Source organism: Myxocyprinus asiaticus, chromosome 18, assembly GCF_019703515.2.
Source record: "Myxocyprinus asiaticus isolate MX2 ecotype Aquarium Trade chromosome 18, UBuf_Myxa_2, whole genome shotgun sequence".
NCBI classification, from domain to species: Eukaryota; Metazoa; Chordata; class Actinopteri; order Cypriniformes; family Catostomidae; genus Myxocyprinus; species Myxocyprinus asiaticus.
The window spans coordinates 872,501-887,500 of NC_059361.1; the positions used below are offsets into that span (position 1 = coordinate 872,501).

The 15,000-nt window shown below is 38.3% G+C and overlaps 1 protein-coding gene and 1 non-coding gene across 3 annotated transcripts in view; one reads left to right on the forward strand and one right to left on the reverse strand.

The window, feature by feature from the left end:
• Positions 1-15,000, forward strand: part of tspan9a (tetraspanin 9a) — a 344,419-nt gene that overhangs the window by 88,951 nt on the left and 240,468 nt on the right. The gene's annotated exons all lie outside the window — the stretch shown is intronic.
• trnak-uuu (transfer RNA lysine (anticodon UUU)) lies at positions 6,191-6,264 on the reverse strand. The gene has a single exon. It is a non-coding gene; the product is annotated as a tRNA-Lys (tRNA).

Here is a 15,000-nt window from a genome sequence, read left to right on the forward strand (position 1 = left end):
TATCACCATCTCTGCGTGCCGCTGCCCGTTCTGCCCTGACCACAAGCATGTAGCCCTGCTCTGGCCGCGTGCTTTATTGAGAGGTCACTCGTAACTCAAACCCAAACGGACACGCAGAACCAAACAAGGCGTTATGACCTGACAGTTAAATTGGGATTTAAAAAGTGAGTGAACCCTAAAATCTGTTAGAACAGACAAGATGACCTCACCCAAATCCACAAAAAGCACAATTACCCATGTTAAAACCCCGCTGTGATAGTATTATTTTGTGAAATATGCATACTATTTCATGATGTGAAAATGCTTCAATTTTGTACATTTTCTAAATAGTTTGTTTTTCGTCAAAACAATAATTTAACAATTATTAACTTGTTCGAAACTTGTTCAAAAGTAGTTTATTTATACTCTAGCTACTCTTTCGAAAAAGTAGTTAGCTACATTCCAGGTTACTAACAAAAAGTAGCTAACTACATTGAAGCTATTTAAAGATGAAAATAATTTAAAATACCCAACTATCAGATCATAGTTCTGCTATTACAAGTTATAAAAATCATTTTTGCTTTTGTGCCACATAAAAACTTCAGATTCTGAACAGTATTGTGTGGCACAAAAACAAAGTATATCTCAATTAGAGTGACATTAAATATTAACATAAATATTACTAGAAAATACTGTATTTTATAGAGTTGAAAACATAGTCATAAACAGCAGCAAATAACTAAATATTTAGCTTGAATCAAAAACATTTCATGTAAACAAATCGATTCACTCAAATGTTTGAACTTCCCAATTTCCCAAAGCTACATAAAAGTGAATCGTTTTTTAAACCTATTCATTTATATGAACCGTCTGAATGAACCGATTCACATGAATTATTTGGACGCGCCTCGACTTTATCGACTCGTGGAACACAGTGTTGGGTGTAATCCGATAATAAAGTCATTAGTAACTGTAATCTTATTACTTTTTTAGTAAAAAAAAATAAAATAATTGTGTAAGCCATTATATTTACAATTCTGGTAATCTGATTACAGTGACTGACTTTCAATTAATTTAATTACTTTTTAAGTCCATTGCTAGGGTTAGCAATATATTATTTATATAGAATACATTTAAAACATGGATTATGACCCCATAATGAGGTACTGATTGTATGACTGGTGTGCAACAATGAACAAGGAGGAAATATAAACTTCATAAAATTCATATTTTGAATTCACTGAGCGGAAAAAGTGTTACTTTTCAAAAGTAACTTAAAAGTAATTTGTGATGTGATTACTTATCCAGTGAAGTAATTAGTAATCTGATTGCAATTTGATAGAAGTAATTAGTCATTTGTAGTGGATTACTATTTTTGAGTGAGTTACCCAACACTGTTGTGTGACAAATGTAGTGTTTTGTGACTCTTCAGCGAAATTCATTGACCCTTTAAACTAGGACGGGCCCGCGATAAAAATAAAATAAAACATTCTTCAAAATATTAATAACTACAGTCTTGACCAGCACATAATAGGTATCGTTTGAAAGCTTAGAATCTCTACTTTACAATGCATGTAGATATTATGACCAAAATTGAACAAGTGCTTTGAAATTTGCAGACAAATCAGAAATGTTCTGTTTTGATCATTTATTTAAAAATGTGCACTGTGCATATTACTGTAATCAGTAAAAACATCAAACTCTTCAAATAGTCATGTGTCATATGTTGTTGGAAAGCTCTCAAAGTGTAGAATACCAGTCTATTTGTTTTACTCACAGACAAAAATATAGTGAGTAATAGCTAAGTATATGTCTTTGACAATTGTGTTGGTGTTGCTTATTTGCCCCGTTTCACTTATAACTTCACGAAAAAGAAGCGTAACATAAAATATCACATATCATTACTTAGAGGAGGTGATTATCTTTCAGACGAGTCCACACACAAGATAATCAGATGTATAGATCATTAGATAATCCACATGAAGCACAATGTTACATATGACCACCAGGAGATGGCGCCAAATACATGACACAGACTCAATGATGACTCAAATGACACAGAATGAAACTCATTCTGTGAAATCTCATTACTAAAATCATGTCTGCATGCTATGCAAACCTTTAGTCATTGTTGTGTTTGCATGTGTAATTAGTTCTTTTGTACAATTATTATGTTTTATTTGTTTGGAGATGTTTTTGGACACTATGATAAATTATTTTTGTAATGCTATAACTTTTGATTGCTTAGTCATATCAACACATACTTTTTCTCAGATACAGTTGACATGATTGGGAACAAAACCACCTTGTTTACAACCAGAGATATATAATGTCAAATCAGAAAAATAAGAAAACAAAAGTAAATTTTTGGCTAAAATTTGTTGTGTGATTTCGGCTGAGAGTCTCAGAATGTGTCATAATTTATATCATAAAAATAAAAAAATAAATAATAAAAAAGTTTTCTTTAAAATTATACCAAACACTTGACCCTCCTTGTTTGTTTGTTTTGTTTGTTTGTTTGTTTGTTTGTCTAGTTATAAGCCTTTAATTTTGGGTATGCCACTGAAACATGAAATCTTTAAAAACACCTTCGGAGCTTAAAGGATTTAAAAATGTAGCTTGTTTCTGGAAAAGCTGCACTATTGTGAAAACAGCTAAACTACTGTAACGGTTCTGAAAAATTCAGTTAAGTTAGTAGCATTGTTACCTATAGTTATCTGCTCCTCAGTACTGATATTTTCCATGGAACAAAGAAAGTCATATGGGTTTGGAACAACGTGAGGGTGAGTAAGTGATGACATCATTTTTATTTTAAGGTGAGCAATTCCTTTAACTCCAGTAATATCCTCTTATATGCCATTTGCATTTAAATTTCCCTCAAGCTCTGTCTCATGGACAGTTACTCCAGGGAGAACACCAGACTCTGTTTAATTAGGTATTGATTGAGTGCGTTTAGGCCGAGAAGACCATGAGTTACCGCCTGGAAAGATGGCGGAGGGGTCCGGGACACAAAGACAGGCGGAAATACTCATTCACTCCGCATTTATTTATACAGCTGAGCAATTAATGATGTAAGAGGGGATGCTGATTAGGTTCAAGATTCTTGAGATTGTGTTTATTTGTGGAAGTCGTGATGCAGAGGCAGGCATGATTGTGACAACGGCACGAGAAATGCACAATTTTCTGTTTGTCTGTGTGAGAAAGAGAGAAAGCGAGTGCACAAAGAAAGACAAAAGCGTGTGCAACACAATTCAGCCCTCTGAGGAGATTCATTTAGCATTAAATTGGTTCCTCACATTGGTTTTTATTGTCCTGGGATCGAGACATCTGATACACTTGTGTGGTCGACCGTGTTCATTTCAGCGTAATTAAAGCAGTCTCATTCATTCGTACAGGCAAAACAACTGAAACAATTTAAATAACTTATAGCTCTTTGTCTGCTTATGTAGTACATTCATAGCTGAAGTTCAAATGCTAGTGACATGAAAAGTGACAGCTGATTTTTATTGTACTCGGTTTAATTAATGCTAAGATTTGATGCGTTTCTTTTTCATTAGTACAAGATAAACCTGCTCGACTGTTTTTTTTTTTTTTTTTTTTAGCGACAGTCTATTTGCATTGTTAAAATGTACAGAGGAATTTCAGCTGAAATGCATCTGTCATTTAATTTTATGCTTCAAAAAGTGTGCTCTGTTTTTGTTGAAACACCATAACTTTATAACTCAAATGCCTTAAGTTGAAATGAATTGTGCAATATGTCGTTTTATTTATTTATTTTTATTTTGAAGGTACATAGACAACATTCAACACATTAATTCACATAATAATTACTGTCTGCTTTTATGGTCTATCCTGTGTGGGTGCAAACAGACTATTTTTAAAATTGCAAAAGAGTGCATAACAATGAACAAAGACTGACTTCGGAATAATGCTCACTTTACAGACAGCATATGGAGGTAGGAAGGCATTGATGCGTGTTTGAGTATCATCCTGTCTCTTTTTTTGCTGATTAAAAAGTTTCACACATAAAGACATTAAAAGCACGTTTTAGAAATATGTTTAAAATGATGAACGCTCACATTAGATGAAGACTCCAGTCATGTCCGTAGCACAATAACAGCTAATTTCACATTGAGCGGGTCGCCCCCTCATGGGCGCTGCAATGTTCACTTAACATGACAACATGTATCATGCAGTTGGCCGAGTTACTACCATTAATAATACCAGTAATATGTTAACTTTATATAGTGATGAAACAAACCGCTACGACCTGCAGCTCTCAAGCGGTGAGCACGAGCATACGGCAGTCTCGGCCTCCGGAGAGTTTGCGAGTCTCAGCAGTCTGGTCACAGTCCACTGCTCAACATTGAGATCCAGGTGCGAAGCAAAGGAACAGATTTTATTGATAAGTATACACAGCAGAGCTGGCGACGCGTGAGTGGAACCCGGCACTGACTGCAGCGTGGAGATGGAGAGTGTGTTCGTAGGCTTGCATGCGTCGTGGTAGTGTGAAGAGCAGATCCAGTGCATAGAGGTAACCGAAGAGGAATACTCAGGTGAAGCATCAAGGCGAGCGAAGCAACCAACAGGATGGTAACCACAATCCAGGCACTACTGTGAAGACTGGCAACCAATAGAGAAAACACGCAACAGGACCGACTGGGGCAGAGAGAGAGATAGTGGTGAGTAACTAACACACAGCAACAATCTAGCAAAGAACACGACATAGGGTGGGGTAAATATAGGCAGAAAACAAATCACGATCTGGTGCCAAGTTGGCATGATCAGCGTTCCCATGGAAACGATCTGCCAGCGGCACCTGAAACACATGAAGAGAACGTAAACACAAATGGAACAAACCAGCGGACTCACCGAGACCGTGACAGACGCCAAAATACAACGTCCACACATGTGGACACGGGGTCACATGAGGTTAAGCTACTTACAATTATTTAAACACAGATTAAAGATGAATATGTTTAATACGGAAGATTAAACAACGTAAGAAAACGTCCTGAAAACCTGAAAATTATAGCATATAATGAATATATGTATGAGCTACTTTGAGAAGTGACTCTGTAGTGAATTCCTCATGTTAAGACAGTTAAGTATATTGCATTGGTGTCAGTTCAGTTTATAATTGACTATATTAGAGAGATTTGGGGGAAAGCCCTTTGCACAGGTGATGAAATAGTTTCCAATCTTGTGGTTGTGTTAGATTGGAACTCTGAAGAGCGAAAACAATGCAATAACGGACCCTTCTGTGTCTGGTGCCTGTCGAGGGTTCTGATTGAGTTCTTATAACCTGCAGTGGTGAGATGTTTGTAAAAAGACACCTGTCTCACTTCTCCTCTCTTTCACCTTGCTTTTGGACCACCGTTGAGATGGCTCATGTCACACCTCTCTGACAGCACAGTTCAACATATCCTGACAGGAAGGACTTTTTATTTTTTTGTACCAATGATACGTCAATCATACATCTTTCATGGTTGAGGCACAACATAGAACTTCTAACCCAAAAATGGATGTTGTTTCTTTATGTTTTAACCCTCATGTTATTCCAAACTCATATGGTGTTATTTTTCCACTCAACACAATAGGGACATTTTGAAGAATATGTTCCATGTTGCAACAGTTCATAGTGACCATGACAGTCAAAGTCCAAAAATGACAATTATATGTTTTTATTTGAAAATGCATACATTTTGCTGCTAACACTAACCCTAACTGCTACCTTTTATTCACACTACGGCATATCCTCCACTGAAAAGGGAGCATTTCAGAATGCAATCTCCATAACTACATATGGTAACACATACAGTATTTATAATGTATTGTAAAGGTATTGTAATGCATCAGTAGTGTCTCATAATACACCTTATAATATGATATAACTTCTCATAAATAATTATAACCACAATTAGAATACATTAAAATACCTATTCTATAATTTTATTTATCACACATTATACATTTGCACATATACAGTGAAATTATTTTTTTCACATATCCCAGCTAAGCTGGGGTCAGAGTGCAGGGTCAGCCATGATACGGCGCCCCTGGAGCAGATAGGGTCAAGGGCCTTGCTCAAGGGCCCAACAGTGGCATCTTGGCAGTGCTGGGGCTTGAGTAACCCAGAGCCTTAACCGCTGAGCTACCACTGCCCCTAATGTAGAAGCTAGATTGAGCACACAGTAAACTGACAGCCTATCGCCCCAAAAAGGGACTTGAAACCTGGACCCTCAGATTAAAAGTCTGATGCTCTACCGGCTGAGCTATCTGGGCTCTCGTATTCATAGTTATACATAGATAATGTATTATAACATAAACAACATCCAGTTATACTGTATTAGATACACATGTGTGTATATGCGTATATGTATATATACAGTATATACCACAATATTAAAACCACCTGTCTAATATTGTGCAGGTCCCCTCGTGCCACCAAAACAGCGCCAACCCACATCTCAGAATAGCATTCAGGGATGATATTCTTCTCACCACAATTGTACAGAGTGGTTATCCGAGTTACCGTAGACTTTGTCAGTTCAAACCAGTCTGGCCATTCTCTGTTGACCTCTCTCATCAACAAGGTGTTTCTGGGGGCCTGTGTATCTCAGCGAGTATTGACGCTGACTACCACCCCTGGAGTTGCGAGTTGGAATCCAGTGTGTGCTGAGTGACTCCAGCCAGGTCTCCTAAGCAACCAAATTGGCCCGGTTGCTAGGGAGGGTAGAGTCACATGGGGTAACCTCCTCGTGGTCGCTATAATGTGGTTCTCGATCTCAGTGGGGCGTGTGGTGAGTTGTGCGTGGATGCCGCGGAGAATAGCGTGAAGCCTCCACACACGCTACGTCTCCGCGTTAACGCGCTCAACAAGTCACGTGATAAGATGTGCAGATTGGCGGTCTCAGACGCGGAGGCAACTGAGGTTTGTCCTCCACCACCCGGAATGAGGCGAGTCACTACGCCACCACGAGGACTTAGAGCGCATTGGGAACTGGGCATTCCAAATTGGGGAGAAAAAAAAAATAAACATTTTGAATAAACTCTTATTTAGCACTATATATATATATATATATATATATATATATATATATATATATATATATATATATATATATATTCTCAAACTTTCAAACAAAACTTGTATTTTGTAAAAAAGACTCTTTAAAAAAAAATAAGATTGTGTTTTAAATGGTTGAAAGCAGATTCTTCAGATTTCTGTTTAGTCATCAAATTTTTGTAATTTATTTTCACATAATAATTTTATAATTATATTTATCTATCTCACATTAGCACATATACAGTGAAATTCTTTTTTTTCACAGCTATGTGGGGTCAGAGTGCAGGGTCAGCCATGATACAGCACTGCTGGAGCAGATAGGGTCAAGGGCCTTGCTCAAGGGCCCAACAGTGGCATCTTGGTGGTGCTGGGGCTTGAACCCCTGACCTTCTGATCAGTAACCCAAAGCCTTAACCGCTGAGCCACCACTGCCCCTGCCACATGAAGAAATTGTTAATATATTAGGAAGAAGGAAATAACAGTACACACAGTAGTCCAGCAACCACAGATGGCATGTGCGCATTAACAATCACATTTACTCAAAAAATACTAAATCAAACCAATTGTACAAACAGTGATAGTGAATATGACATTTACTCATAGCACACGTAAAGCACTTCCCAGATCACCTGTTTGGATTGTTACAGACTGTCCCATAACATTCGTAAATCAGAGGAACTGAGATTTGATCCAGACTGATGGAATATGCGCTTCAGAGGAAGATATTAGATGAGCGCTCGATGGAAGGAAAACACTGGATTTATGTGAGGTTTGGGAATTTCATGTTTAATCGAGATATTTGCAGACAGTATATGATAGGGTACAGTATGTCTAAAGGCACTTTTGAGTTTATTTTCTCCCAAAACACTAAATAGCATCAGAAACTATCACAGTACTTTCCTAAACACCTGTTTGTCACTATACACCGCAAACATATTCCTGATCAATGAGATCATTGCGTGTGTTGTCTACAGGTTGATTGAGGCAATTTGATCTAATTTTTTTTATATATATATATATTTTTAAATGTTGCAAATTTATGTAGCTAATGTGAATCCCATTTTCTTTAGGTTTGCCTTTTGCCACATTGTACCCTATTAGTTTTATTGATATTTGCCTTTTTATCATTAGACAAGACACAGGGAACTTTTGAGGAGAGAGAGGGAAAGTGAAACACGCAAGCACTTTAACGTTATGATCTCCTGCACGTCTTTGTTGCACACCGGATGATTATTGATGTAACACAATGGCACTTAATAACAAAACAATCTGATTGGTCGTTTACATGTCTGAGATGGCTCCTTCATGTGTAAATAGGTGATTACCGGTGGCCTTAATCCTCCTATTGTGTTCGGGTCTTTTTTGACCCAAGAGAGGTCGATAATCATTTTTAAATACCACGAAGTTTTTAGTATGGGAACCAAACTTTGGGACTTTGTCAAGACTATCAAAATACACACAATACTTTTTTTTTCAGATTTTTTATTAAAATTGTTTAAGAGATATAACCATTTAAAAATATATATATATATATTTTACATGTATAAACAGTTAAGAACCTGTTTTTACCCCTGGGGGGCAAAAAACCATCTCAAAAAGTCCCATAGGGTACTATGGGAAAGGTTTTTTTCCTACTATGACAAGTCAATGCAAGAAATTTGTGAGATCATATCTCCCAATCAGAATGTCGTAGAGACATGGGGGCAGGCTCATTTCACTCGGGCTACCAATCAGTCTTTAAGTATCATCTTGGAAATGGTGTAGCCACACCCTAGCAACCATTTATGGCACCCTAGCAACCTCCCCCATAGATTTCCATTCAAAATGGCTCAGAAGGATATCTTCAGAACAGAATGTCGTAGACACTTGGGGATTGGCACGTTTGAGTCAGGTTAGTAATCAGCCAATAATAATCTCTCTGTTCACTGGCTAGCCACACCCTAGCAACCATTTAGAGCACCCTAGCAATCAGCCCTATTGACTTCCATTAAAAATGTGTGAGAGGGATATCTTTGGATCAGAATGTACTACAGACATGACAGTTGGCTTGTTTCACTTGGGTGAGCAATCAGTCTTTATGTATCTACTTGAAAAACTACTTAACCACACCCTAGCAACCATTTCGAGCACCCTAGCAACCAGCCCCATTAACTTTCATTCAAAATGATGTGATATCTTCGGATTAGGAAGTCCTAGAGACATGAGAGTTGGCTTGTTTTAATTGGGTGAGCAATCAGTCTTCAAGTATCATACTGGAAACTATTTAGCCATGCACTAGCAACCATTTAGAGCACCCTAGCAACCAAACCCCATTGACTTACATTCAAAATCGCTTAGATGGGTATCTCAGGATCAGAATGTTGTATAGACTTTGTTGTTGGCTTGTATGACTCAGGATAGCAATCAGCCTTCTTGGTATCACCCTGAAAACTGCCTAGCAACCACATGGGCTTACCCTAGCCACCAAGTAGCAAAAAACGTATCTGTACCAGAACATTGTAGAAATTTCCTGTTTGGCTCGTTTGACTCGGTCTCATGCTAGCAACACCTAGCGAAGTGCTAAAACATGCTAGCATCATGCTAACACATGCTAGCAACATCTACTGAAGTGCTAAAACATGATAGCAATGCCTAGCAACATGTTAGTAGCTCATTTGACTCATGCTGGCAAGGAGCCTTTTGAGTATCACCCTGGTAACTTCCTAGCAACCAGATGGACCACCTTAGCAGCCATGCAACAACACCAATATCTCTGCACCAGAACATCGTACTTTATTTTTTATTTTTTTATTCATGACCTGCACTTTTTATTAACTTTATATCCATCAAGGGCCGCCAGTCCCAGAGTGTAGAAGTTCATTTCTAATGCACAGATCTCAAAGAGAAATAGCAATTACCACTTCCAGGAAATGGAAAGGATAATTGTTGTCCTGAACCTGCTGTTTTTGTACACCAGCAGAATTTGAATTTAAATACATCAATGGCTATAGACTCGCCATCTTCACACACAAAGGACACAACATCCCCCACCAGCACCTGAGGATTTATCTCGTCTCAAACAGTGAAGGATTCATCTGAATGTAAAGCGCAGGTAGATCATTATACAGACACAGGGCCACTGTAAATCAAAGACACAATAACCTTGATGTCCCTGTAAAGGATATAAAGCTCTGGCTCTTTGTTTCTGTGTGTTTAGGTGTGCTCTCATATCTTTAGTAGTGTATATAATGAGTGGAAGGGGCTTTATATTTCCTCAGGATATGAGTTTGTGCTATTCATGTCCTGTCAGTGTGTAATCCGGGTGAGACACGGTAAAATGAAAAAGTGTGTTTGAGAAGCCTCTAGAACAGCAGGTATCTAAATTACTTTTTTTTACAATCCAATATTGTAACAAAATACAGTGTTTCCTACAGAATTTAGTTTTTGCAGTGGGTGAGCCCATTAAGTTCCTTAGACTGATTCAAAGCAATAACTCTTGATTTCTTAAGAGAGCAATATATAAAGACTTATTCAACCTTCAAATTACTGTATCTACATTTTTGCAAAATTATATGTATGTGGCTGTTATGACAGTTTCCTGATGAGATGAACACTAGAAGCGCTCCTACAACAATTGGATTCACTTTTACACAAATCACAAGTAAAACGGCAGATTATCAGTTCATAAACACTTTTCACCCTGTTCCTCACACATTACTATCTTATGACATCTAAACACTTTTACTATAGCGTATGAGTCATTTTAACGTTTGCTTTACATAACCAACTACATTTAGGCTACGTCCATATTAATCTGGATACATCTGAAAACTGCATTTTCGTTTTCGAAACACTCTCTGTCCACACTGCCGTTTTCAAGTGTTTTCCAGAAGTTGCTCGTCCACAATGAAATGTGTTAAACTCTTAAATCCCCTTACTGCACATGTGGAAAATCCCCATTCCATGTACGGTCTGAAATGCAGTTGTCCTCGTGTTCTGTCGCCATACACCATTTCCGAGTTAACTTTGCGTCGCGTTTGAAGGAATGCATTATGAAGCTTGTACAAAGTAACATTTATCTTTAACAACGCTCTCAAAGTGAATAACGGGCACAATAATGCCGCTACAATGTGGGCCCTCTTGACTGTTTTGTGTTGACTAGATCACATGACTGCGTCACATGACAACAAATACGTCATTGCTTTCGGAAATCTCCATCTTCCCCATCCTCACTACAACGCAAATACAGCGTTTTCAGATTTATCCACTTGAGAGAGCGTTTTCAAAAAACTCAACAATGCCGTCTCCGTGTGGACGGAAGGCCAAAACTGAGAGAAAAGATGCTTTTTCAAACTAAAGCGTATAAGTGTGGACATAGCCTTACAAGCTTGTTCGTGTGTGATCAAATTGCGCGGTAGCTCGAGCTGATAGACCGTTGCGCTTGTAATGTAAAGGAGCGGGATATGAGTCCTGAAGAGCACACGAGTCCACACGTGAACCCAAAGTGTCATAGAAGCACCACAAAATGACATTAATTGTGTTTTTCATCTCACATTTGTCTTTTCTGACACTATCGGTTAGGTTTAGGTTGAAGGTTTAGGGTAGGGAGGTCAGTTTTGTTGATTTAATAGAGCATTAACGTTAAAAACCTCATCTGCTTGAGAGAACATTTAACTCGCTTTTAGCGCCACACAGTGGACATTTCACCTCAGAACTGCTGTAATGCATATCAGAAACCATGTAATTTCATCTATCTATCTCATTTTTATTCAATAGTCATTAGTCTTTATTTGAACTGCACTGGTCGCACTGTACGTTTGTTTTTGCCTGTAGCCAGTGAAGACTACGCACTAGAAAGAACGCAATATTCTTTGTGTGATCATGTCATTTTTTTGCTGAAAGTCATGAAAATTCTCACCACAGTGTCATTTCCAGCACATCTCTAATTCTGTACTGGAAATGACACTGATGGAAATGACATTTTTAACTTTTTTTTTCAAATAAAATGAACAACTACTTTGTCTTGCTAAGACTAATTTCACAGGCAACATTTTATGCATCCTAAATACACAATTAAATCATAATTTCACACTTTCTCTGTGATTTGGCCAATTAAAGCTTGATTGGTAAAAATCATCTGCTCACAAGTGATATTTCCCTTGATTTTTCTTTGTTTTCTTCAAACATCACTTTTCATATTTACAATTACTCATATTTCATCTCAAGCATGCTCTTTACTGACTGAAAAATAGGCATTATTAAAGGCAGAATTGTTTGCTGTGGTGGAAATGACGCCAAAACTATGACAAAATTGATAGCAATTATTTTCACACAATACATATTAAAATGATTTGTTTATTTCACTCTTTGTTTAGATTATCGTGTTTTTAAACTTGTAATAATCTCATGTAGTTTCATAGTTTAATACTGAAAGTCTGGGTCTGGGACAAGGATAAAACAATAAAATCAGTGTTTGAAAAGTACCAAAAATAAATGATGTTAGCCTGGTAAAAACGTTCCTAAGTCAGTTTTAATGAGACTTTCATATAACAAAAAATGTTAACATTTTAATAAAAATCATTCCCTTGGACATAAAAGTGGCCAATGTTGAAGACACACCCTTTAAAGGACTATTTCACTCAATATATGTGTGTTCTGTGTTGCACCAAATATTGCACCAAACTCTACTGGGAACACTAGGTTCCATTCCTGCATGAATACTGACTTAGAAGATAGCTGTCTATGCAGGCATCAAGGCAGCTCGGTAGGTTTTGGAACAGAACAGCTCCTGATAGAATTAAACAGTGTTAGACAATTCAGCTCCCTTCCACTTGATTCTGTGTCAATATAACAATAACGCATCATCTGACCCTCGAGTCTTAGATTATGTACGTTTAAAATATCCCTCACCAGGCTTTGTTTAAAATGGAGGATGAGGGAGATTATAAAACTTTGATTTTTAGGTGCCACTCAGGGGTTAATGCAGTAAATATCACAGCTTCAATGGCATTCTTCTGATTTAGACTTCAACTCACAACAGATCAAGACCTCTGCTGCATATTTTAGAAATAAAGTTTGTTGCTTTTAAAGCACCATGTCCCACCATTAGTATGCTTATTGCATCTGGCTAACTTTTGACTGGACTAAAGACCGTGATGCTTAAAGCTTTTAAAGAAAAGCACCAAATTGATTTTTTTTGTTGAGTGATTTAGTCAGGCTTCGGCTCTAATAGCTTTCCATTAAGTGCCTCTGCCCTCTCAACGCAGGCGTACAAGTGCCATTTTGCACACAATTAAATAAATGAAAGTTTGTGTCAACAGTTTATAAACAAACATCATTTATTCTCATCATGAGACTGTTTGGACTTTGATTCATTTGGACACTCAATATGCCATTACTGAACAAAAGAGACGTGTGATTCTGATGTATGTGGAGTTTTTTTTCTGACAAAGTAATGTTATGCTATTTGTTTATTGTTCCAGAGTATCACTTAGGGGCCAGGAAATGTTATATGGTATGTTATAGAATGTTAAATGTATTATAGTTTGTTGAATTTTGGTCATTGACTTCTATATATGCCATGAATTATAATTATAATTGTTTATATATATTTATAATGTATCTATTTATGTAAAGTTATGCTTTTACTTTGGGCTGCATCTGAAAATGTAGGCAGCTGACTTTCTGCCTAATCAGTTAATGGCTTAACTAACAGCTGTTTTGAATGAATTGAACTCTTAAGGAAACTGATCTTCGAACAGTTTGAAAAGCACCTTATTTTCATCGTACCTCCGTATACAGCCTCCGGAGGCAGCATTTTCCTGATTTCAGATGCAGCCTTGAAGTTGCTCTCATGCGGATCCAGCGTGAACCTCAATCTCCTGACAGTTTAAACGGCCTGCATCGCCTGCTTGCATTGTCACGGACTGACCATCATGATTTGTGAATCAGAGGAACTTTTGATCCTGAAGTTTTTGATTCTGGCTGATAGAATATGTGCTTCAGTGGAAGATATTAGAGGAGCGCTCGACAGGAAGAAAACGCTGGATTTCCGTGAGGTTCGTGAATCTTTTTAAACGAGATATTTGCATATTTGCAGACAGTATATGATATTAGTTTTATTGATATTTGCATTTTTATCATTAGACAAGACAGTTAACAGTCACAGGGAACTATTGAGGAGAGAGAGGGAGAATGAATCAGATGAGCACTTTAACATTATGAGCTCAAACGCGTCTGCCGCAGCTCTGATATGTGGACCAATGAGACTGTGTTGCACACCTGTAACGTGTCGGGCAAGCAGGACAGGAACAGATGAAGTGTGAACCCAAGTGCAGTATTTATTATCAACGTGAAATCTAAAACGAAACAACCATAAATGTCTTGACTTGGCATCGTTACACCAAAACAATACTTGACAAGAGACAATGGCAAACATGAGGGCTAAAATATATGGACAGGGCGTGGAGCATGGCCTGGCGAGACAGGGCGTGGAGCAGGAGAACAGGGCAGAGCCAGTGGCCAAAGAAGTGGCTCTAGGAAGAGAGCGGGGTCTGGTGGTTTGGGGGGTGACCACAGGGCAGGGACAAAATCAGGAGGCCTGGGAGGCAGCCATGGGGCAGAGGAGACTTATGGTCACTGGATAGGGTTCAGCAGGGAGAGGCTCAGGGGGTGGAGCCGTGGAAGTCTCAGGGATTGGCCGCAACAGGGGAACAGTCTCCATGGTTGTGAGCACAGACAGTGACAAGGGGACAACCTCTGAGGTTGTGAGCATGGGCAGCGACTGGGGAGTAGGAGCCCTTCTTCTCTTCCGCTTCCGGACGGCCATGAGCACAGCTGTGGAAGAATCGGAAGGCGGAGCCGTGGGAGGCTCAGGGGTCATGGCGACTTGGCGTGATGGGATAGGCGTGACAACACCGGTCTATTATTGTAGTAACATGATGGCACGTAACAACAAAACGAACCGTGACTGA